Source organism: Pavona decussata, unplaced genomic scaffold (assembly GCF_977016875.1).
Source record: "Pavona decussata unplaced genomic scaffold, jaPavDecu1.1 SCAFFOLD_56, whole genome shotgun sequence".
In the NCBI taxonomy this organism is placed as follows: domain Eukaryota; kingdom Metazoa; phylum Cnidaria; class Anthozoa; order Scleractinia; family Agariciidae; genus Pavona; species Pavona decussata.
This window is the reverse complement of record NW_028145478.1, coordinates 590,845-615,000: the sequence shown is the minus strand read 5'-3', so window position 1 is coordinate 615,000 and position 24,156 is coordinate 590,845. Positions and strand designations below refer to the sequence as shown.

At 40.7% G+C, this 24,156-nt stretch overlaps 1 long non-coding RNA gene and 4 pseudogenes across 1 annotated transcript in view; 4 read left to right on the top strand and 1 right to left on the bottom strand.

Moving 5' to 3' along the window:
• Nucleotides 1-2,762, top strand: part of LOC146480038 (uncharacterized) — a 6,397-nt pseudogene extending 3,635 nt beyond the window's left edge.
• Nucleotides 2,763-8,842: 6,080 nt separating this feature from the next.
• LOC146480037 (uncharacterized) lies at nucleotides 8,843-9,523 on the top strand (annotated as a pseudogene).
• Nucleotides 9,524-10,255: 732 nt separating this feature from the next.
• Nucleotides 10,256-24,156, bottom strand: part of LOC146480025 (uncharacterized) — a 97,077-nt gene continuing 83,176 nt past the window's right edge. The window contains exon 3 of the long non-coding RNA XR_014864799.1: nucleotides 10,256-10,342. This is a non-coding gene — a long non-coding RNA (uncharacterized LOC146480025). The remainder of the gene's footprint in view (nucleotides 10,343-24,156) is intronic.
• On the top strand, nucleotides 13,729-19,128 carry LOC146480036 (uncharacterized; annotated as a pseudogene).
• Nucleotides 19,125-21,423, top strand: LOC146480035 (uncharacterized; annotated as a pseudogene).

Sequence of the window (24,156 nt, the reverse complement as noted above, 5' to 3'; positions counted from 1 at the left end):
AACTGCTCGCAATCCTCATAATGTTTTACATCTTGAGTGACATTTCTTCTCTGCAGCTTTCCACGGAAGTACTACATAGTGCCCATTTGTCTACCAGAATTTTTGTAAAGTCCCTTGAAAACAAGCTGAAAAAAGAACACATTCATCCTCTCACATACATTGCACAAAATATATCCAGGTAGACCATTTAAGATACAAGTGACAGATTTTACTGCTCTCTTTTTCTTACTTTTATTATCATTAGGAACAGGTCAAAAAGTGTTGGGAGGTGGGCCAGAGCAGAGAGTGGGTGGGTCATCATTTTTAGTTTTTAAGAGAAAAATCTAAAACGTTAACAATATTGGTTACCCCCAATTTTCTTTTTAGATTCCAATAGGCCTTGCTAAGATCTGCTTTTCTCGCATAGTCATAAACCGCACAAAAATACTTCGGTATTAGAAGGCACCGTCCTTAACAGAACTGGGAGGGTAACCACCACTGACTTGAAATTCGTTTCATTTCTTGAAGAAATCAAAGGCTGGAAACCACTCGCAGTATTCTTCCAAGGAAGATTTTGTAGCGCTCTCAAGAACATCTCTTTCCCTCATCAGTTAGCATAAGTAAATCTTTAAACTACAATCGGGAAGATTTTTTTTGGGTTTGTCATCTGCTAAGTGGTCTGAAGACAAGTGTTTGAATACTATACTTGTGGCCGCAGAATGGACACTTTTTTCTGGTGGTCAGAGCACATGCCATGCACCTTACATCCCAATCAATGTTATCGAGAACAAGAACAAATTTTCTACTCTGGTTTAATAATGCAACTGCGCGATCAAAGAAATGATGCCCTCTTTCTTCCTGAATGGTATACTTCAATGTTTTTGATAGACAAAACCATATTTGTGGAGTCGATGTACCAGCTGAAAAAACAAATGAAAAAGTAGACTATTAAGCTTAAGTGTATTAGGTTGTGGCTCATATTCAACCTTAGTTTGATTTGGGGTGTGGCATCTTTGTAAGGTACATGGAATTTTTGTTTGTGTGGAGTGTGAGAGAAGTGAAACATGTCTAAAGTTAACATTATACTTCCATTGGATATACACAGTGCCATTATTTTGATCTAACAGAAGTACACTGTATTTTGTTTAACTGAATAGGAAGAAAGCCCTACAAGGCGTTTCCGGATAGTGGTCAATCCATCATTCTTCTCATGCACAGGTATAATAAGTATAGAGATTTTATGAAAATGATTTTCAAGATTTGCAACAAATAGAATAGCTGGATCGATTTGAACCCAATTCAGCCAGAAAAGCGTAAAAAAAGAGCAATTAAACCTTAAAAACGATTTTCTCTTAATGCTCCAAGGCCCAAAGGGTTAAATTCCCTGATAACAAACAGATCCAGTTGTTTACAATAGAAGGGTCTATCACCTATGTGGAATACATTATACGTTATTTAGTTGTAATACTCGGAGACAGGACAGAGGTGGCCGTTGGACAGAGGTTTTTATCACAGTGATTAGCTGACACTTTTTTCCGGACTTTGGCTGCTGACCACTAAATAGAGGTTGGTCGCTGAACAGGTGGCCACCTATAGAGGTTCAGCTGTGTTCATTCAGTTATTTGGCATACCATAGTTTGATTACAGTGCCCTTGGAAAGGCTCTAATAATTTTATTGCTAATTAGGCACATTAACTTGTTACACTGTACAGTGTCATAACCTTACTGCCTGATGAGATATGCTGCGTAGTTCCTGTAACATACGAGGACCCTCCCCTGTCCTCAAAATATTTAAAATAATATTTTTTTATCTGTCCCTTCCCCTTGTGCTCCTATATATTCTGGATGACCCTTCCCCTCCCCCCTAAATAAAAAAGACGATACTAAAACTTATCACCTCGTGAAAAATGAATTGTCCCCAGTAGGGTACAACTAATCAACTTTCTCTTATTTCATCAGAGACTCCAGGGATACCGTTTCATCATTGTCGTTGCAAAGAAGTAAACCGCAACAATGTTCTTGCCGACATGCTACAGCTCTACGATGACAAATCCATACTAGAATGCAAATTGAATGTCCGTTTTAAAGGAGAGGTGGGACTGGACTTTGGAGGGCCCACAAGAGACTTCTCTATACACCTCTCTGGAATGCTGCTTATGAGGAGTACTTTAAAAGGGACACTGTGATAGTTCCTTTTGCTCCTCCTCATCAGCAGTTGCAAATGAAAGCAGTATTCCAGAAAAGGGGGAGAGTGCTTTAACATGGATGGCTTCTCACTAAAGAAATGCCAGTTCGTCTCTGTGAAGCATCTTTCGTTTGCTTACTTCATAGAGAAGAGTCCATGGATGAAGACATGCTAGAAAGGTGTTTTCTACTATATTTCAGCCAGTATGAAAGGGATGTGCTCGCCAAAGCGCTCTCAGCAGAGATGCTAGCTCCATATCAACAAGATGCTATACTAGGTGTCTATCAACAGTACAACATGACCTGTACTGTAGCAACCGCCCAAGAGAAACTCAGAAATCATGTCATCATGATGGCAAGATCCCATTTTCTGTATCAGTTAATGCCTACCTTGATGTGGATGGCCAATGGCATACCAGGAAATGAGCTTCAAGCTTTCGGAACAAGTTTGCCAGTGGATAGAATAAGAAATGTATGAGGCTCTGCTGCCATCTGCGGAGAAACCTCTGGCACAACTTTGTTATCCCGATGATCTGAGACCTGTGGAGAGTCAAGTACTGTCATATTTGAGAAACTATGTGGGTTTAATGGACGATTAACTGCTTGACAGATTTCTACAATTTGTAACAGGCTCTCCAGCTCCTCCACAGAAGCCAATTGAGATTGCTTTCAATACAACTGTTGGCCTTCAACTCTGCCTGTCATCCTCCACCTACTCCAACACCCTGTTTCTTTCTACATCCCGCGTCATTTACAGTGTTTAAGAAGGAGTTCAATATGGTTTTAGCAGAAAATACTTCTTTTGAAATGCGAACACTTTAAACTCTCTGTCAAACCTCGTATTCAACGCCCAATTTTGATTAGACAAGTCTCTTTGAAGTTGTACACAAAGATCATACACGTATAGACTCGATTGCAAAAACGTTGACACCTAAAAAGCATAAACCATGAACAATGAGACCCAGTGGCTTTATGGGTATGAGTGTACTAAATTTATTTGCATTATATTCTATTCGCGTGTGACGGCTGGTGACCAAAATTAGTTGCACGTGGTGAATGATGTAAACTGTCCAAGCCTTCCCTAAAGCGTCCAAGTGTTGGCCAACAAGGGCCAATTTGAGTGATATACAATTCGCAATTTGCCTAAGTTCAAAACAGGCAATGAACTTAAGCAGTATTTCGTAGAAAACTATTAGGAAGAATTAAGTCAGCACTGTACTTTTTATTGCAAAGAACGAGAATTGTGAATTATTGATTATGGAAATGAGGTTATTGACCCACAAATCTGTTGGGTCTTGTCGTTCACGGTTTATGCTTTTTAGGTGTCAACGTTTTTGCAATCGAGTGTATGCATGTATGTATGTATGTATGTATGTATGTATGTTAAGTCGTTTACTGGTAGTTTACTGTCCATGCTGAACGAGTTCAAACTGTTCAAGAGTGGATTTACTCACTCATACGCATATAGCTGTCACGTTTGCCCAGAATTCCAAAATAATGCGACAGCTTTACACGTATGTGCAAGTAAATGCACCCGAAGTAACATCTTAATTCACTTCTGAAACTACTCATTTAAGAGTATTGTGTTAACTTTCTTACAGTTCTTAGAATTAAGTAGATACACTGTGTCCAAGTACTCATTTATGGATCATCATGTTGTGTTTCCATTTGGATATAAAGACTTTATAGATTTTTATTGTTCACGCTGATGAAGGTTGAAATGTCTAAAAAATTCAGGTTTGTTGGTAACAACTTGAGTGAAACAAAGCAGAAGTGAAAGAGGTTATTTGAAATCACTTTCCGTATCAGATTAAGTACATTGGGCGTAAAATTGTTGACTCATTGTTATTTTCACTCTTACAGCAGGTCAATTTGCCCTAACCTTTATTCTTACCCCACCAGCTAAACAATGTTGTGATTTGTTTCCTGAGATCTGTTGCCGCAAACATAATACATTGAACAGTAAATTGGGGTGTTGTAACAAATAAAATTATAGTGAGAGTGTTATCCAAATACAATGTGTCAACTTATTTTGTTGCAAATTGTAGCAAGTAGCGTGAACGGGGGGGGGGGGGGGGGGGGGGGTGGAACAATAGGAAAAAAGGGGGGAATAGGAAACGTACAGCATTTCCCAACATTTGCCGATGTGCTACAATAGCTCAGTCAATACAGCTCTTGACTGCAGAGTGGGAGGACGTGGGTTCGACCCTTGGGCTGCACGAACACTCAGTGTCAACTCTGCAGATGGCTAGACCTTCACGTGGCTTAGATGACCACATAGAAATGGTGGTCCCATCCCCAGTAGGAGACATAAAAACAGTGTCCTAAATTAGTACTATCGTGTTAAATACATTGACACTAAAAAGTTGTTTTTTTCTAAGTACGGGAAGTGGGAATATCAGATGACCCCCACCCCCCCCCTACTAGCAAAGGCAACAAATAGCCCAATTTCAAAATATTAAAATTTAGCCTGAAACAATAACATCACTTTCAGGCTCCAAGGAATAAATTGTAGAGTTTATGTTTATATGGGTTTATTCTATGTTTATAAGGGTTTGTTCCTTGGAGCCTGGCAGTGATGTTTATTGTTTCAGGCTGAATTTTAATATATCGAAATTGTGCTATTGCATTTTGGCAGCTATTAATGCTGCAATATTAAGACCAACTTTCCATATATCATGAACTTGTAAATACAGCAAACCCTTATATGCTACTTTACCTGGTTAATTTTGAACTTGCATTGATTGACAGGTAATTAATCAAATAATCTGAGACTCCTGCACATAACCCAGAAAGGGTGTATTTATGCTCATGTGGAGCCACAACAAATAAGATAAATTCTACAAGCTTAAGGAGCCCCTCACTTTAACCTTTTTAGAGTAATTTATAACCCGGCCAAGTTTGATTGAAATCGGTGAGATGGCATGTATCACCACTGCCTGGTCCTCTGATGGACACGCTCCTAAGACGTCATACTTCACATGGGCCGAATCAAATTCAATGAAGTAAGTTCATGTGAAATATGGTGTCTGAATCAATTCAGAATGGCAGATCTAATTCTGATCAGCTCAGCGATTTCTGCCGCCTGGCTCACCCGGGAATAACAGCTGTCCAAAAGCTTTGATTCAGATGCTGTACGTCACACAAGCCAAATCAAATGCATAACTTATGTTTTGCAACGGTTTTTCATGAAGAGAGACTTGGCGGTCTGGTGGGCTAAACGTTATGGCCACTGCAGACTATTATTTCTTAATTTCAATTCAATTGGCGCACTGCATTGGCTAATTAAAAAAACTTCAAAAAATCAAAGAAAAGAGTGAAAAAAAAAAAAACGTCTGTTTTGGAGTCCCTCTTTCCCGTACCCCCACTAGAGACCGAAATGTGCTGAACCATGCATGACACCATATCAGACTCTCTTTCTGAGCGATATTTTCATGAAGTTCGTAAACGAATTCTTCAGTTTGTATTAATCAAATCTATAAATCAGAGTTTATCAAAGTTTTATATCATATTTCCAGCACTTTTATGACATTTTATCATCGGCTGAATGCCCTTTAAGAAGATTTGATGTTGCCCGCAACATGCAGAGTGGGGTCACGGAGATCCTAGTGTGAAACAGTTGCATAACGTAACTTACGCAAAAGGAAAGTGCTCTGGCATAGGGACGTGGAGCTCTTTTGGACATTAAGTACGAAAAAAAATTATATTTTTTGGCGAGAAAGAATTTGGCTTCAAACAAGATGCAAAGTACTCAAGGTGAGATTCACTGAATTCGTGAAGTTTCAGTGGAAAGGTTCTCCTTTCTGCGAGAGCCATGTATCTTCTGAATTATATAAGTAGTAAACGAAATGTTTTATTTTTAGGCTACAATCGATGCACCAGAGAAAGATCCGCATATGTGCGACAATGACCCTGATCTACATGTCGATCTATCTTGATCAAATAGAGACAGAAGATTATCATGAATTGGCTGTAGATGCAAGAAAGTCTCCTCAAGACAAAGCGTGCAAATTCCCTGAACTGAACAACCATTGCCTTAGCTACGAGTCTCTTAATGAGTGGGCGAAGATGCAAGTTCAGATCGGAAATGTTATACAACATAAAGAATCTACTCGATAGCTACAGGTCTTTGGGTGAGGCTGGATCTCGTGCTATAATGAGAGACATCATTCAATCAAAATAATTCCAGAGCGAATGTAAAGATTTGTTCTTCAAAGCCTTCTGGAACTGGAAATGATGATGAATTTTTTAAAAACATTAGTCGGCAGAGGGGCTTATTCTCACAATGTTATGGTGTTACCCTCATAATAAAAACCAGATGTATCAAAAGGACAACTCGCCCCCAACATGAAAACGCTAGAAAAAATTATTTGGAAATAAACAACTCCTACTTTTTTGTTTCATTTACAATTTCAAGCACTTTTTTCCTACGCAATGGCTGAAGGATTGTTTGAACATGACTTTAAACACAGCTGCCTTATTGAATTTGCAATGTTTAAGCCCAGGCGGTTTTAATCCACCATTGATATGATTGCTCGTTAGTTTGGTCTGGTATGATTGCAGAGCTTTCTTCATTTGCAAGTTTTTTTCTAACCTTTTCATGTTGGGAGCAAATTGTCTAAAGAGCTGGGGGTAGTTGTCTAGAGATTGGGGGCTAGTTGTCTGGGGGGTGAGTTATCTGACATTCGAGCAATCAGTTAGTTTCTCTCCTCAGCTGATGCATATGCAGTTGAGTGGTGAGTAAGATATCTGGTTGTTATATTGTTATAGATACATGCTGGCAGTGGCCTGCTGTTATCCCACCCCAAGTAACTGAAGATCCAACAAACAAGACATCGGTAGACTGCGGCTCTGAGAAATCTGCAGTACATAAAGAAAAGCCTAAGGGATAAAAAAGCACCCTTTTCCAGTGACTGTGGAAAGGGAGGGGCTGGTAGGGCCATACACTCTCTAGGGTTGATTTTGTTGGGCTCCAGATGACATGGAAATCTCTGATAAATTGCGGAACAGTGGCCTATAATGCTTGTTGTCTTGGTCAAATGTCTCTTGTTTACCCTCACGTTTCCTGGTGGGAAATTTTATATTCATGAAATGGCGTCAGCTATTGGGGAAACAAGACACACCCAGGCCGAGAGAAGAATTAGCATTCTAGCATTTCTTGGAGAAAGGAAGGACGTGTAGCTCTTACACTATCCACAGATACTTTGCAGGCCTGTTGGGCAACCGTGGCCCATACAGTTTTGTGCGAGTTGACATTTGGTGAGTTTGGGAAGAGGAGCTCCGCCGAATGAAAGAAAAGTGGGCAGTTGATAAGTCATTGGAGTCTGTTCTTGCAGAAATTCAAGATTGTCGGGTAGATATTCAACTGGCTAACCAGGCCATCATTTACACCTGGCACGGAAGAGGTTCCCATTCCAAGGACCTCACCCGAGTCTCTAAGCGTCACTGAGAGAAATGTAGCTCGACCTTGCTCTATGCTCTATCTGAAATGAACGCAGCAGATTGGTTCTCCCGACAATTTTCCCGAAAAGAGACCATGTCAACGAGATGTTGGCAAATTGTCCAGGCTGAGTTTGTTGGCGAAAGTGACCACACTTTGGATCACATGGCTCTTGATAGTAATGTTATGAACGATAAACAGGGTGTAGCCCTGAAACACTTTACTGGGCGTGAAGATGCTTTGCTTTTCCCACAAACAAGGTTTTAGTTTTTGTCCTCTCACATTTGACCTTATTGCATGCTGTGTGGGGCCTCGGAATTGGTCTCGTATGCCTCAATAACACTCTGTTCTTGTTATTTTCTCCCTTCCTGCCTTCAGGTAATGCATTGGGTTAGTTCAGGACTGAAAACAATGGAAAAAGTTGCACATGCCATTTATAAGAATCCAGTCAAAAAAACTGATGCACGCTGTTTCAAAGCTTGAAGTACTTCGTTCCTGTTCTACAAGCACAATGTGTGCTGTGAGGTTTGCAAATGAAAAATATCATTTTCAATAAGCTTACTCTTAATGCAAGGGGTTTCTAATGGAAAAACAAAACAATCCCACCAAAAACAATTGCTTGGTTTAAATTACACTTTAGTGTCTATGGAAAGACTAACGTTGACATTTACAGTATAATTCATGACCGTTCCTAAATTTAACATTTGACGAGCACTATTTTCAATTACTTAAACTTTTAGTAGCAAAGGGTGTTCTGACAACATTATTTATCTTTCAGCACAATCTACTCTTCTACTTTTAGCTTTTGGCACTAGGAAAATGGACCGGTTAAGTATTCAATAGATGCCGCAGGAAATGCAGCCTTCGAGAGATTTATAGACGAAATCTCAGTATCTCTCAACAGCCAGTGGAAAAAAATTGTTGCCCGGACAACGTTTCCAAGGAAGACAGGCATGTCCTTAGACTTTCTGTTGTACTACACGTATTTTACAAGCAATTGAAGAAGGGTTTGAGAGGAGATAATCCCACTGCCCCATCTGACGTGATAACTCACCACTCTCCAACAAGCCATTGCACTGTGCAAATATTTCACCACACAGAGGAGATTCCTTGAACAGGTAAGGCAAGCTAAAAGGGTTGTATACTTTTCAGAGCAGTAGAGTCTGCTTGAGAAAGATTTGGGTACACGAAAATTGAAGAAGTCACGACTTTGAGAAAATTTTAAATACAAACTGGACAATGCAAGCTATTTCAATAAAGTCAAGGGATACATGTAAATATTTTTTTCGACTAAAAGAGTCCTTGCAAAAGACCAAGGACGAAAACCAAGAAGTAAAACACATGCTCGCCTCAACAAGGAACGAGCTAAAAACAACAAAGGAGAATCTAGGAAAGCAAAAAGAAGAATTCGATCGACTGTGGGAACACCATGATGATTCGGAACAGTAGACTCGGATGAACTTGCTGGAAATCCAGGGAATCCCAGAAGAGGCGTATCCTAGTACAGAGGCCGCGGTTATTAAGGTTGCCAAAGCCCTAAGTATTACGATAAAACCTGAAGAAATAGAGATTTCACACAATATAGTGAAATTTTGCAATCATAGAGTGAAATCAAAACTTTACAAAGAACGCACTAAACTGAAAGATGTCAAAATCACAGATCTATTCCCCAGCTACCCTTCAAATGGACAGGAACGACAGCATATTTTTATTAACGAGAACCTTACGGCTTATAGGCCTAGAATCATGAAATAGGCAAACAAGAGAAGACAAGAGGGTACTCTACTCAGTGTTTGGTCTTTGGATGGTAAGATTTACGTTAAGACATCACCCTATGGCTCCCCTGTTAGAATTTATTCCGAAGAGGACTTAGATCAATCATAAACTAAACAAGCAAAATAATCTACGTTATGACTGGAGAGGGACAAATTTGTCTATGTTCCGTTTTTGTGTGTGTTCTTTTGTTTAATTTACCTTTTGCGATCATTTGCTTCAGTCTAACATTATATGCACGTCTTAGACTTCATTATTTGTTTAAAATATCGAGTACCTTTTGCATCAATTATTTTACACCTAATAGAAAGAATGCACACCCTTTATTGAGGCGCACATGTTTTTTCCCCTCGAGACAATGTTTATTACAAAGGACCTGAACAAATCGTGATTTTGAAAATAACTTCATTGAATGTCAGGGGACTTAGGGATGACGCGAAAAGAAAGGAAGTATTTAATTGGCTTCGCGCCAAAAGGCCATCAATATGCATGCTCCAAGAAGTACATTGTATAGAAAAAACAAATAACTCGTGGAAAGCAGAATGGGGCTATCAGCTTACTTCACCTCTTTTGAAAGCAACAAAGCAGGTGTACGTATTCTTTTCAACAATAATTTTAACCTATAGATCCAAAGACTTTACACCGACCCTGCAGGGAGATTTATTATTTGTGACTTAAAAGCTAACGAAAAGTTCTTGACTCTCGCTAACATCTATGCTCCCAAAGAGGATAAACGTTCATTCTTTCAAAACTTCTACGATCTTTTAAATTTTAAATGTGAAGACATAATAATTGGCGGAGACTTCAACCTCGTTAACATCGAAAATGACAAAAAAGGTGGCCTTGCCAAAACTCACCAAAATAGCTTGAAGACTGTTCAAGAAATTTCAGAGAACCTAGATCTTCTCGACGTCTGGAGAATTTACAATTCGGATGAAAAAAGGTACACTTGGGGACAATGACAACCTAAGGTTCAATGTAGACTTGAAATTAAATACCTCTTTTTTTAACCAAAACTGCTTATGTTAATCTTATTAAGGCAACGATTAAGGAAGTTCAAGACGAATATGAAAACGATGACATGGTAAACTCTGCTCTATTGTGGGACATGATTAAGCTCAAACTACGGGAAAAATCGCTGCAATACGCAGTGAACAAAACTAAGAAAACAAAAGACTGTGAGGCAGAACTAGACCATGCAATTTCCAAACTAGAATTGAGGACGGAGACTCTAGTGAAACAGAAAATCTTGAACTTGTCAACAACTGAATGATCTAAAGAGTGAGTTAGAAAGAATTATTGAGTTTCGCACGAAAGGTTCCATATTGAGAGCTAAAATTAAATGGCACAATAAAGGAGTAAGAAATACGAAATATTTCTTTAACCTAGAAAAGAGACACTATAAGCAAGGCATTATAAGCCAACTTAAAGTGGACGAAAATACTTTTATTACCTCAGATCAGAAAAAAAAATTGACTACCCCTTATAGTTTGCTCAGACATACTCTATGATGAGTTAATAAACGTGGTGTATTTCTTATGTTGACCTCTGCTTTTATTTTTTACAAAATTCTCAAAAACTGTAATAGGCGCCGACCGTTATAAAATGGCGGAAATAAGTGCGCCAAGTAACAAATCAAGAACTTCCCTCGTGAAAAGCGCAAAAGGAAGCACGGTTTTTTCAAATTGGTATATTTGTGTAAGAGACACTGGCAAATGATTCAAGTCTAAAACCGGATTGCTTACTTAACTGGGAATCACCAATATTTCTTTGGTTAAAAAATCTTATTTTGGAGCAGTTTTTCAAGAAGCATTTTTCCCATGTGGCATAACTCAGAAGCACTTGAGATTAAGGTTGTGATTAGTGGAAATGGTCTCCTTTTAAGGATATAAAAATTAGTCTGGGCCTTTTAACTTCTGAACGAAAAAGGCACGTTCCCTGTCAAGAAAATCTACAAACCAAAATAAGAATCTCTGTTATCGAAGCCAATATTCCGAGCAAATCTAAGTGCTTAGCACCCTATTTGATTAAGAAGGTCAACATTACAAGTTTACCTTGCAAAAACAGGGGCTGTAGATTGGTTTTCATTCCTGCTTCTTCAAAATTACCATCTTCCCTCTGACAATGTTTGCAAAATCAACAACTATCTGAGCGATACCTGGATGGCTCTTGTCAAAACATCGGCGCTATTCTTGACAGTTTCAAACGCACAATAGCTGCTATCTTTCTGTAACGTACAACTGAGCTTGTCTCATCATAAAAAAGTGACCATTGAGCGAGATTTTGGACCACTGAGCGACACTGTCATTTTGACTTCTTAAATCCATGGATATCATTTGTACAAAGTATGTCACGCAATGGCATATCACATGCCTTACAAGGAAGGCTCGGCTACCAATATTCCTTCAGGTGTTACAAGAGTTTGTGGATAAGGAAATAATTTTGCTTTGTTAAAAAAGACACCCTTTGTGATATAAAATTCTTAAAACAAATGGACAGAAAGGCCAAAACGAACGAGAGAGGATTAAGGAAGAAAAACCCACCGACCGACTGACAAGCAGACCAAACAAGGCACTTTCCAAAACTATCTAAGACGTACGGGCATATTTGTACCTGTTGGCTCTAGTAAGGCAATATAGTTTTGCCAATTCATGATAGGGGTAGGTTAATATGAAATTTAAAAGTTGTATATTATTGTCAAACTGAGCAGAAAGCCATAAGTCGGAAAAAATTAACATATACTTGTACGTGCAAGAAGAGGCTCGCATTTTAACCAGCCTGTTTCTGGTGCGCGATAATTTAATTAAAATGTTTATCAAGAACAACTTTTTTCTGTGAATAAAACCAACAAGCTTATTTTCCTGGAAACCCAACTTTAAATTGATTAATTTATTTGATTAATTTTAATTGTGTAGATATTAGTAACTTTAGTATTCAAATAATTGTTCCTGAAAAGCCCCATTGGGGAGGTAACAATGTATATAAACGCAATACTTATGCCTTTTATTATTATTATTATTATTATTACTATTATTATTATTATTATTAGTATCATTATTATTATTATTATTATTATTATTATTATTATTATTGATACTATTTATAGCCGTGGCTACTAATCTGTGAAGAACTCTGTGATTTGTGCGTAGATACTTGGAGTCATAGCACATACTTTATTACCTAAACAATACAATATTAGAAGAACAAACGTGTCTTTGAGTCATCACTTCCGAACCATTGCCTTTGCCAAAGTCAAACCGAAAAGCACACCATGAGCCTCTCGCAAAACGTGGAGGAAAAGGCAAAACTCGGCGTTTCACCCGACCAAACCACCGACACCGGTTTTAGCGAAACCACTTACGCAAACGCCACAGATAATACCGCAGAAACTACTGAATTTTCTAAAGAAACTAAGGAATCGGAAACACGCTCCCGAACTATGACAGAAAAGGGATTAGAGTTCCATTCTGCGGTAAAGGAAAAAATGACGAGGGTGGCAAAAAAATTCTTCCACGCGAACGTCACCGCATACCACGCATTATTGGTGTGTTCAAAAGACCGGATAATGATAGGCAATAAGATGAAAGAATTGGTCACACTCGCAGAAAAAATTGAGCTTGAATTAAACGCTTGGCTCAATTTGGACAACAATACCCCAAAAGCTGATTTTATCACGGATTTACTCATAACTGTGAGAGATTCCCTCCAAGGAGCTAGAAGTGCAACATTCAATAAACTGGCATCTCTTGACAAAGATGAAACCACATCTGTTTGATCGAAGGCATCACGTAAAAGCAATTGCTCTAATACTTCAACTTCTTCCGGCGGCTCGCATTCTTCAAAGCAATCCCTAATAACTGTCAAGGCAAGACGTGCCTCTTTCGAACAAAAGGTCAAATTTAGCGATGCTATCAAAGAAAAACAAAAAGCGCTAAACAAATTAAAACTCCAGCAACGACTGAGTGAAACCTTAGTGGAGGAAGCCGTATACGAGAAGGCGTTGAAAGACGAAGGTCATCTGTTTGAATTTGAGCCAGAATTGCCACACGAAACGGAAAAGATGATTGATCGATTTATGACGCAATCTGAACTGTCCACCAGACCTCTTAGTCCAACTGCCGGTCTATTGTCAGCGGTAAATTTTGACACAGGAATCCCAGCTGCCCCAAAGTCTGGCACTAGACTCCCCGCTGCCTCCTACCCTGACACAGGAATACCATTCGCCCCAGACCCAGCCACAGGAATTCCAGCTGCCTACAACCCTGGCACAGAACTCCCCGCTCCCTCCTACTCTGACACAGGACTACCATTTGCCCCAGACCCTGGCACAGGTCTCCCAGCTGACTACAACCATGACTTGGAACTTCCAGCGGTTTTCCATGCCTTTCTTAGCTACCTCCTCTACCGATACAGGAATACCAATTACATCCAAACTTGACACAGGATACCCAACAGTTTCTCAGTTTCCCGCCCTTTCTGCTGGTTCAGGAAATCTAAACACTTCACAACTGTTCGTGTCACACACAACAAACAGCCTCACTGCTCCTAGGCTCTCCACTAAAAGAAGCACTCCAGTCACCGCATCTGAGTTGGCCTGTGGCACAATTAAACCGGTTGCTGCTTTTCCTCAAGAGCCCTTATTCACTAGTTTGAGTTTGGCGACTTCCCATCATTCTCCAGGTGCAATTAACAGCATGAATCCTGGGTATCCATCAGTCTATGATCTACGTCCTGAGGCTGATATATTCACCCCTAAGGCTTCCCCTGGCACTGTTTATCATGAGTTCAGGCCAAGTCCATTTCCTGTAAGCTTGAATCACCCTCAACCTAGTACGGATAGCGTCAATCAAATTGCTGAGGCCCTGGCCAGGGTCACCCAGTTACAGTGACTCCCACAAGCGAAGCCTTCCATTTTCAGAGGTGACGAGGTGGACACCAAGTTCTTTATATGGGAGACAGCCTTCGACGCTCTCATCGACTCTGCACCCATCAGCGCTCAGCAAAAGCTTTATCTCCTCTATCAGCACTTAGATGGAAAAGCAAAAAAGGTCGTTGAGCAACTTCAATACATGGTCGGTGCAAACCCTGAAATTGCCTACAACGAAGCCCAAAAGAAACTAAAACAGCGTTTCGGTCGCAGTGCTATTGTAGCCACAGACTTTGAGAACAAACTCGCTAATTGGCCAAAGATTGCTAACAATGACACACAAGGCCTTAGAGACTTTAGCGCCTTCCTACAACAAGTAGAAATAGCCAAAACTCATCTACCAAGTCTGACAATTTTTGAGTGTCCTTCTAAGGTACAAACATTGGTTGAGAAACTCCCTAGTTGGTTCTTAACCAAATGGTCCATAAAAGTGCAAAAACGGCAACAAGAAAAGGGCTGCAACGCATTTCCAAGTTTCTCTGAGTTTGTCGCGGAAGTGACCTTCCACGCGGATTGCATGAACATTCCCCAAATATTTCACCACAGGCAAACCTCAACTAATTCCGCTTCGAACGGCTCTCAGCCACACAGGAAATTGCCGCCATCTACCAGTTTCGCCTCAAAAACGGGCAGCACAGACCCACCACTGTCCTCTGCACCAAAGAAAGAAACTTCTCCAAAGAAAATCCCAGAAAACTCCTCAATCGTACAAAAGCTGTGTTTCTTTCACAAAACCAAGACTCACACGCTAAATGAATGCCAGAAGTTCTGTGATCTCAATTTAGACGAGAGAAGATAATTTTTTAAGAAAAACAAACTGTGTTTTAAGTGCGTGGATTCAGACAAGCATTTCGCCGAAAAATGCGACCAGAACCCACCACAATTTGCCATTTGCTAGAAAAGGCACCTCACAGCAATGCATATTGAGACCAAGCCGTCACATAATGAGAATTCGTCCACAACTTGCACGCAAGTCTGCGGGAGGGAGGAATCCGGTCGGTCATGTGCTAGAATCGTCCTGGTGAAAGTTAGTCATCACTCGAACCCGAATAAAGAATTAACCACATATGCAGTCCTATATGACCAATCCACCGATGTGTTCATCTCCGACACCTTACTAGATCAACTGGAAGTTGATGCAACCGAAGTCGACTAACAAGTTAACACGATCATCGGCTCAAACACGTTTAGAACCAAGAAAGTAGCTGGATTGTTCATTCAAGACATGGACAATGAGCATACACCAATCAAAATCCCATTCGCGTACTCACGAGAGTACATTCCTGCTTCTCACCAGGATATTGCCACGCCCTGTGTAGCCAGTCAATGCACACATTTATCTCACATTGCAGACAAGATACAGCACTGCCCCGATGTTGATATAGGCCTGCTCATCGGCCGAAATGTTCCAGCGGCTTTCCAACCAATGAACGTCATATCTGGTCAAGAGGATGAACCCTGGGCAGAGCAGTACAAGTTCGGCTGGACAATAATTGTAGCCAGTCAATGCACACATTTATCTCACATTGCAGACAAGATACAGCACCGCCCCGATGTTGATATAGGCCTGCTCATCGGCCGAAATGTTCCAGCGGCTTTCCAACCAATGAACGTCATATCTGGTCAAGAGGATGAACCCTGGGCAGAGCAGTACAAGTTCGGCTTGACAATAATTGGGCGTGTATGCAAGAATCAGCCCTCACAACCAACACCAGCCTCAGTAAATCGAGTGATTGTGGAAAGGGAAACGCTCTCGGACCGTGCAATAGAAACACCTGGAACATATCCTTTCATCAGCCCTACATTATCTTCTAAGGAAATGACAAGTCCGAAACAAGTACGCGAAATGATGGAACTTGACTACAGTGAGATTCACCACAGTCGCAAGATTCGTGGAACTGAGCGAGCCGAGTCTATACAAGACAAACGCTCCAGAGAAATACTAACCAAAGGCCTACACAAGAATACAAATGGAAACTGGGAGGCACCGCTACCTTTCAAAACAGATGCCATCACCCTACCAAACAACCGTAAACACTGTCTGAGAAGACTCTTCTCTCTCAAGAGAAAGCTCTTGAACGACGTCAAGTTAAAATCGGATTACTTAGCTTTTATGAAGAAGACGCTTGATAATGGTCACGCTAGCCTAGTCCCCGCAGATCAACTGAACATAGCAGAAGGTAAAGTTTGGTACCTTCCTCACTTCAATGTTTACCATCCGCGAAAGCCTGATCAAATTCGAGTCGTGTTTGACTACAGTGCTGTCTTCGAAAACGACTCGCTGAACAAGCATCTTCTCCAAGGAACAGAACAACTCAACTCCCTCATTGGAGTACTAACGCCATTCCTTAAAGAAGAAGTGGCCCTCATCTGTGACATTGAACAAATGTTCCACAGCTTCTACGTCAATTGTGACGATAAGGACTTTCTCCGGTTTCTGTGGTTTGAAAAAATTGACCTTTCAAGCCCAATCGTCGAATACCGAATGAACGTACACCTCTTCGGTGCAGCCTCATCCCCCGGAGTAGCAAACTTCTGTCTACATCAAACAGCGGAAACTCACAGGAAAGAGTTTGGAGACCAGGCGTCAGATTTTCTCCGCAGAGATTTCTACGTAGATGATGGTATTAAATCAGTACCTACAGTAGAACAAGCCCTTAGTTTGATCAAAGATACACAAGCCTTGTGTGCAAGCGACAATCTGCGCCTCCACAAGTTCACAAGCAACCGCAAGGAAGTTCTTGAGGCTCTACCTGCTGATGACCCCGCCAAAGATCTTGAGGACATAGACCTCAGACACGACTCTATGCCAGTCCAGAGGTCCCTTGGTACGTACTGGTGCATTGAATCGGACAACTTCAGCTTTCGTATTGAATTGAGAGACAAGCCTCTAACCCGACGTGGGATCCTGTCTACCATAAATTCAGTTTACGACCCCCTGGGAGCTGTATCGCCCGTCATATTAGTCGGCAAACAGATACTACAAGCACTCTGTCGTCAGAACATCAACTGGGACGACCCAGTACCAGAGGATATTCTGCCACTATGGGAGAAATGGCGGACAGAGCTGCCCCTCTTTCAGACGCTCACGTTCCCACGCTGTCTTAAACCTCCAGGTTTTGGCCAACCTGTTCGTGCCGAGATCCATAGCTTCTCAGATGCAAGTGACACCGGTGTGGGCCAAGTCTCATATCTACGCATAATCAACCAGAAGAATAAGGTTCATGTTAGCTTCCTCATGGCGAAATCCAGAGTCGTACCACTCAAGCCTATATCTATACCACGCTTAGAGCTAACAGCAGCCGTTATCTCAGTCAACGTAGCTACAATGCTTAAGAGTGAACTTGACATTGAAGACATGCGTTGTTATTACTACACCAACTCTGAGATCGTTATAGGATACATCAACAATGACGCACGTCGCTTCCATGTGTACGTTGGCAACCGCGTACAGCATATCAGAGACCGAAGCTCCCCAAGAGAGTGGTTCCATGTCCCCGGGAAGGAAAATCCAGCTGATAAAGTTTCTAGCGGTTTAACCCCAAAGGAGTTACTACAGAACGACCGCTGGTTCAACGGACCAAAGTTTCTATGGCAACAAGATCCACTTCCACTTCACCCACAGCCTGCTTGTCCTCTACTACCATCAGACATTGAAATCAGAAAGGACTCAACATCGACACTAGCCACAAAGACAAAGACCCTTTATACCGGACAGAAAATATTGGAACCTGATTGCTTCAATCATTTCTCCTCGTTCAACCATCTCAAACGATGCATTGATCAAGTTCAGAGGGCAATTGAAAGATTAAGACCCAACAAGAAGCATAAATGGCGTCCGACAGAAGGACCCCCTACAGTGACAGAGCTTTCACAAGCTGAGAACTTAGATCTGAGATCAACTCAACATTACCACTATAAACAAGAGATCAACACCCTTAGTAAGCTTGAAGGCAACGATAACCAATTTCAAGATCGCCACAGTGCGCGGAAAAGAAACAGCATTGTCAGGCTCAGCAGCAACCTTCACAAGCTAGATCCATTCATTGACAAAGAAGGCCTACTTCGAGTTGGCGGCCGACTCAGGAATGCGACCACTCCTTGTGCAATCAAGCATCCCATCGTCATGCCTAAAAATGGTCACGTGACTGTTCCTCTCATACGCCAGTTCCATCATGGGAAGCAGCACCACCAAGGTTATGGCATGACGCACAACGCTATCCGCCAAGCCGGATACCACATTATCAATGGCCGTTCTTTGATTTCCCACATCATTGCCAAGTGTGTACTGTGTCGTAAATTACGAGGCCGCACTCAGATCAACAGATGGCAGCCTTATCCCCAGAGAGTGTCACGCCAAGTCCTCCTTTCACCTACACTGGAATGGATGTTTTCGGCCCTTTCTACATTAGAGAAGGACGAAAAGAGCTTAAGCGATGGGGTCTCATATTTACCTGCCTGTCCTCACGTGCGATACACTTGGAGACCCTTAACGCCATGTCAACAGATTCGTTCCTTAACGCACTCAGGCGTTTCATCAGTCGCAGAGGAAAAGTCTGTGAGCTTAGATCTGACCAGGGAACAAACTTCGTTGGTGCAAAGAACGAACTCGCGGCTGCACTCAAAGAACTGGACACGACACCCGTTAAAGAATACCTGTCTTCTCAAGACTGCGACTGGATTGACTTCAATCGAAATACTCCCCATGCTTCACACATGTGAGGTATTTGGGAACACCAAATACGCACCACAAGATCAGTCCTATCATCACTGCTGTAAGAACATGGTACCCAGCTTGATGCTGAAGCTCTACGTACCCTTATGACTGACGCCGAGAGTATAGTCAACTGCCGTCCCCTAACAGTAGAGAACCTGTCAGATCCATTAGCTTCAGAACCGCTGACCCCCAACCACCTACTGACACTCAAGACCCAAGTTGTGCTTCCCCCGCTTGCAAAATTTGAGTCACTCGACCAGTATTCCCGTAAACGTTGGCGAAGAGTTCAGTACCTCGCTAACCAACTCTGGCTGCGCTGGCAGAAAGAATACTGTGCCCAACTCCAAAAACGCCAGAAATGGACTACACCTAAAAGAAATATCAAAGAAGGAGACGTCGTACTAGTCTGTGACAACGAATCTCCAAGAAATCAATGGCCCTTAGCTGTAGTCACCCGAGCATATCCAAGCAGCGATCAGCTTGTCAGAAAAGTACAGATAATGACCGCCAAAGACGGAGAGAGAAAATTCTTCAAGCAACCAGCGCACAAGCTTGTCCTACTCTTGGCAAAAGAGGACTATGAGAACTGATTAATATTAATAATGCTTCATATTTAGTTTCACCAATATGCTTCCCAAACAACGTATATTTGATTTTATTTAGCATTTTTATAAGTCACTAGGTTTCTAAGTAAATGAAGAAACATTTAGGGAAGCAGTGTAACGGCACCCGCATGCCTTAGTTTGTTTCGTAGTGTTTTTAGATATTTTGCCTATTGTAACCGCAATACGTCACAAGGATTTTCCGCTAGTGGTCACGAGTCCTTAGCTTTTATACCGCGAAAACGTATGTAATTTTCCATAAGTCTCAGAGAAATTCAACGGGAACCACGGGATCAACTATTGCTGTTTAACTCAGAACCTACTAGAGCGTTCGCCCTAACACGTCCTACTACACAGGATTGCTGTAAGAGTTGGCACAATAAACCTCTCAGCCTTGTGGAACCTGTGAGTCATTTAGTTTTCTTTGAGTTTCACAGATCTCTCCGACAACGGAGCTGACGCCGCTACACTAGCCAATCAGAAATGGAAACCATGTTCATGCCGTTTTTCTTGTTTATTTGACTGGAACCGCTGCCATCTCTAGAGAAATTGTTTTCATTTGAGATACAAAACACAAAAAACAAATGAACAAGATTCTCAGTCATCTCAACTTGACGAGGACGAGTTACAGAAACTTGAAGAATCCATACCCCAAAACACGAGAAAATAAACTTCATGGGCCGTGAAAAAGTTCAAAGAGTAGTGTGACGAGACAAATCGATTGTGACCTGCATTCCATAAGCCCAACAGAATTGTGTGGCATTCTTGGGAGATCTCATGCAGAGGTTAAAACAAACCAGAAAAAGTATCCCACACTGCCTTGACCGGTATAAGAGCAGCAATACAGTGCAAAATCACCAGCCAGCCCATTTCAAGACCCAACAAAATCCTGAAAGATGGCAAGTTTTTGCAAGCAAACAAAATGTTCGAAGCTGTTTGTAAATCGTACTACAAGCGAGGAAACCCCAAGCCAAAGCATAAAAGTCCAATTGAAGTTGAGGATATCGAAAAACTCAAGTCCTATTTCTCGACTGATTGTCCGGAGAGGCTTCAAGAATTTGTTTCGTTTAATCTGTGCCATTATTTGGGCAGGAAAGGGGGAGGGCTGGCACGAACTTACAAAGAACTCGCTTTAATTCAAGAAAGACGATCAAGATAAACAATACGTCACCATAGAGCACACAGAGCAGTCCAAGAACTACCAAGGTGGCTCTTAGCAGAAGGATCAAGATTATACTGATGTGAGAATGTATGGAATACCTGGCTCGCCAATGGATCCCATAAACTCACTGAAATTTATGCTCAGTAAACTTCATTCGGAGTGTGTGACGCTTTTTCAGACTTCGTTGATAAACTTTGGCAAGACAGGAACCAGATGGTAGAAAGAACGGGCCTTTGCGAAATAATACAATCGCCTAACTGATGCCCAAGATTTCGAAAAACGCTGGCCTTTCTGAAATCTATACCATACTGTGTGCGAGCTTCTACAATAACCAGTCTTCATTAAGCTGGGGTTGATGCCAAGCAAATTTGCACCATTACAAAGCACAAGAATAAACGAAGCTCTAGCTTCCAGAAAGGAGCTTGCTCTAACATCTTCAGTAGTCCATCCGCTGCAAATGAAGCCGTTGGTGCTTCTGGTAACAATCGAAATAATGCTTGCAGTAGCTTCATGACCAACAGCGAACTCCACAAGGTAAACATAAGTTTTTCTTAGACGAGAGAAGCCTGCTCAGTCCAGGCAGTTACGCCAAACTGTCAGTTTAGCAGTTGTGCAATAAACTTCAACACATATAAGTAACTATTCTGTAATTTTCCTTTTGAAAACTAACTAAGGAACAAAGGCTGCTTTGACAAACTGTCAGTTGCGGTGATCTACCACGATGAAAGTTAGTTAAACAAAAAATAGATGCCGACACGATGTTACTGTCCTCTTTGATTCCTTTTGTGGACGCCCTTTGAAATTAATATAATAGTAATAGAGTTGATGTTCTTGGGTGCAAATATGTTTTTGGCCCTTCTCAGAATTCATTTAAGCCTGAGCCGCTTTTGACAGGCCAAAAACATATTTACACCCGTGACATCGACTCTATTGTTATATTAAAATTTTAATTTAATATTAAAATGGGTACAAGACCTATAGCCACTTGATCTTTACTTATAGAAATTAAGTTATAAACGAGTCATGTTAAACAACAGAAAAAGGCCAGTGCTCAAACCTGATTTCCTTTCTCAGAGAAAGTCAAACAACAACAAAATGCAAATATAATTTTTCTTCAAGAAACACATTCCACGACTAATAAGGAAAAACAATGGAAAGGTGAATGGCGCGTACCTTTAGAGCTGGCCCACGGGAGTAGTCATGCAAGAGGTGTTGCGATATTATTTTGAAACTACTTTGATTGTAAAATAAAACAAAATTATTTTGATCCTGCAGGTAGATATACTGGTATTCAGGCTGAAATCAATGAACAAAACTATTTTTTTAAATATTTACGGTCCCAATAATGATAATCAAGCTGCACACTTTTATGATCACTTGCTTGCCATGTCAAAAAAAGAAGACCTTGCTTATGAAGATAAAATGATTATTGGAGGTGACTTTAATTGTCCCATAAACCTGATGTTGGATAAACAAGGTGGGATAACAATAACAAGGAAAAAAATTGTTTATCGTATTGAAGAAATTCAAACAACTTTTAATTTACGATACTTGGAGAGTTAAAAATCCAGACAAAAAAAGCTTTACGTTGTCTCAGAATCTCCATTTATTTTCTGCAGATTAGATTATTGGCTCATTTCAGATACACTTCAGGACTTAATCAAAGATGTAGATAACATAGCAGCAATTGAAACAGATCACTCGGCAAGTGTTCTTCACTTATGTTACATACATGCATATGTTACATAGTAGAAGTGGACCAGGTTTTTGGAAAATGAACACATCATTTTTAATGGATGAAAATTTTGTTCAAATGATGAAAACGAACTTGGGGGCTGAATTTATAAATATTTTTTTCTGATATTAATTATTCCCACTATGTTACTTGGAATAACAAAGACGTACAAATTGACGACAGACCTATTTTTTATAAAATGTACTTTGATTGTGGTATTGTTTATCTGAGCGATTTACTCTTTAGTTTAGACAATATACGTTCTTACGGATCCCTAAAGTCTATTTAGCTTAATATGAACTTTTTGACATGGTCAGCCTTGACATTGACATTTATTTGCCTTTTTTCTCAATATATTGACAACTAATCCACAATCACAGATCCCTTGGACATCGCTGACAGATTCTGTAAATACTTTACCAACATTCGTCCCAACCTAGTGAGTGCTATACCCACCGTTAATTTGGCCACTTTTGGCTCATTTCTTGGTAGCAGAGACTGTTCTCCTATCATTCTAAGACCCACCGATACTCACGAAGCCTTGAGATTGTCTGTCTCGAAGGACAGGATATTTTCTTTACCATCAGTGGAATTTGATACAATGACTCTTAGATTGTATTTATTATTTCTACGTCTGATCAGTTCTTTTATGCTTTTTGGTGCATGTTCATTATTAATTGCATTGAAAACTGTGCAAACTATTTTTGTGAGGCGTTGATTCTCAAGTGATAGTAAACCTATTTTGTTGAGTAGTTTGGAGTAGGGCCTTTGTTTTTCGTTAAAGACAAAATGGAGGGCACGCTCATTAACTTTTTCTAGCTTAGCAATGGCACTTTTGTTGCTGAAATGCCATGTCTCTGAGTAGTAGTTGAAATGAGGGATGATAAATGCGAGGTAAAGACACTTTCTTGTTTTGAATGGTAGAATCTTTTTCCTTCGCTTAAGTACAGCAATCTGCTGGGAGACTTTTCGGCATATTTTGCCTATCTGCTTCTCAAATTTCATTTTGCCATCTACTGTAACTCCGAGCATTTCAAGATCTTCAGCAATTGGAATAGCAATGTCTTCGCAATAGAACTGGGGCTTAACCTGGGTCTTTCCCATTACAATTGCTTGGTACTTGGAAGTGTTTCTCCTCACGCCGTTTTGCTCATACCATTGATCGACATAGGCAAGATCTCCATTAATCACTTGTTCAACTTTCTCTGGTGTACTGGCGGCGAAAAATATTTGCGTGTCGTCTGCGTACGCAGATAGTCTGCTCTGTTTGACAGCCTAGACAAGATCGTTCATGACGCAGATCGCAAGATCGTTCATCAGCAGGCAAAAGAATTTAAGGGCGTTTGTCAGGGTGGACCAACCAGACCCAAGAAAATGAAAATCACTGATTTTGATAAAATTTGGTGGGATTCAACAACGTCGCATACTCATAAAACTGGTGCAGTTTTAAAGCCCTTGGCCTTTTAATGATATCACAATAAAAGGTCAAGGGTCAAGACTGAAAGAGCGGTGATTTATAGCTTAAAAAAGTGGAATCTTAGCCATTTTTAAAAGAGCTTGACAGTAAAAATAGAGAACAACAAGCTTTTTTGTGGCGGATGCCAAAAATAAATTTTTTTCCAATTTTCTTCAAACAT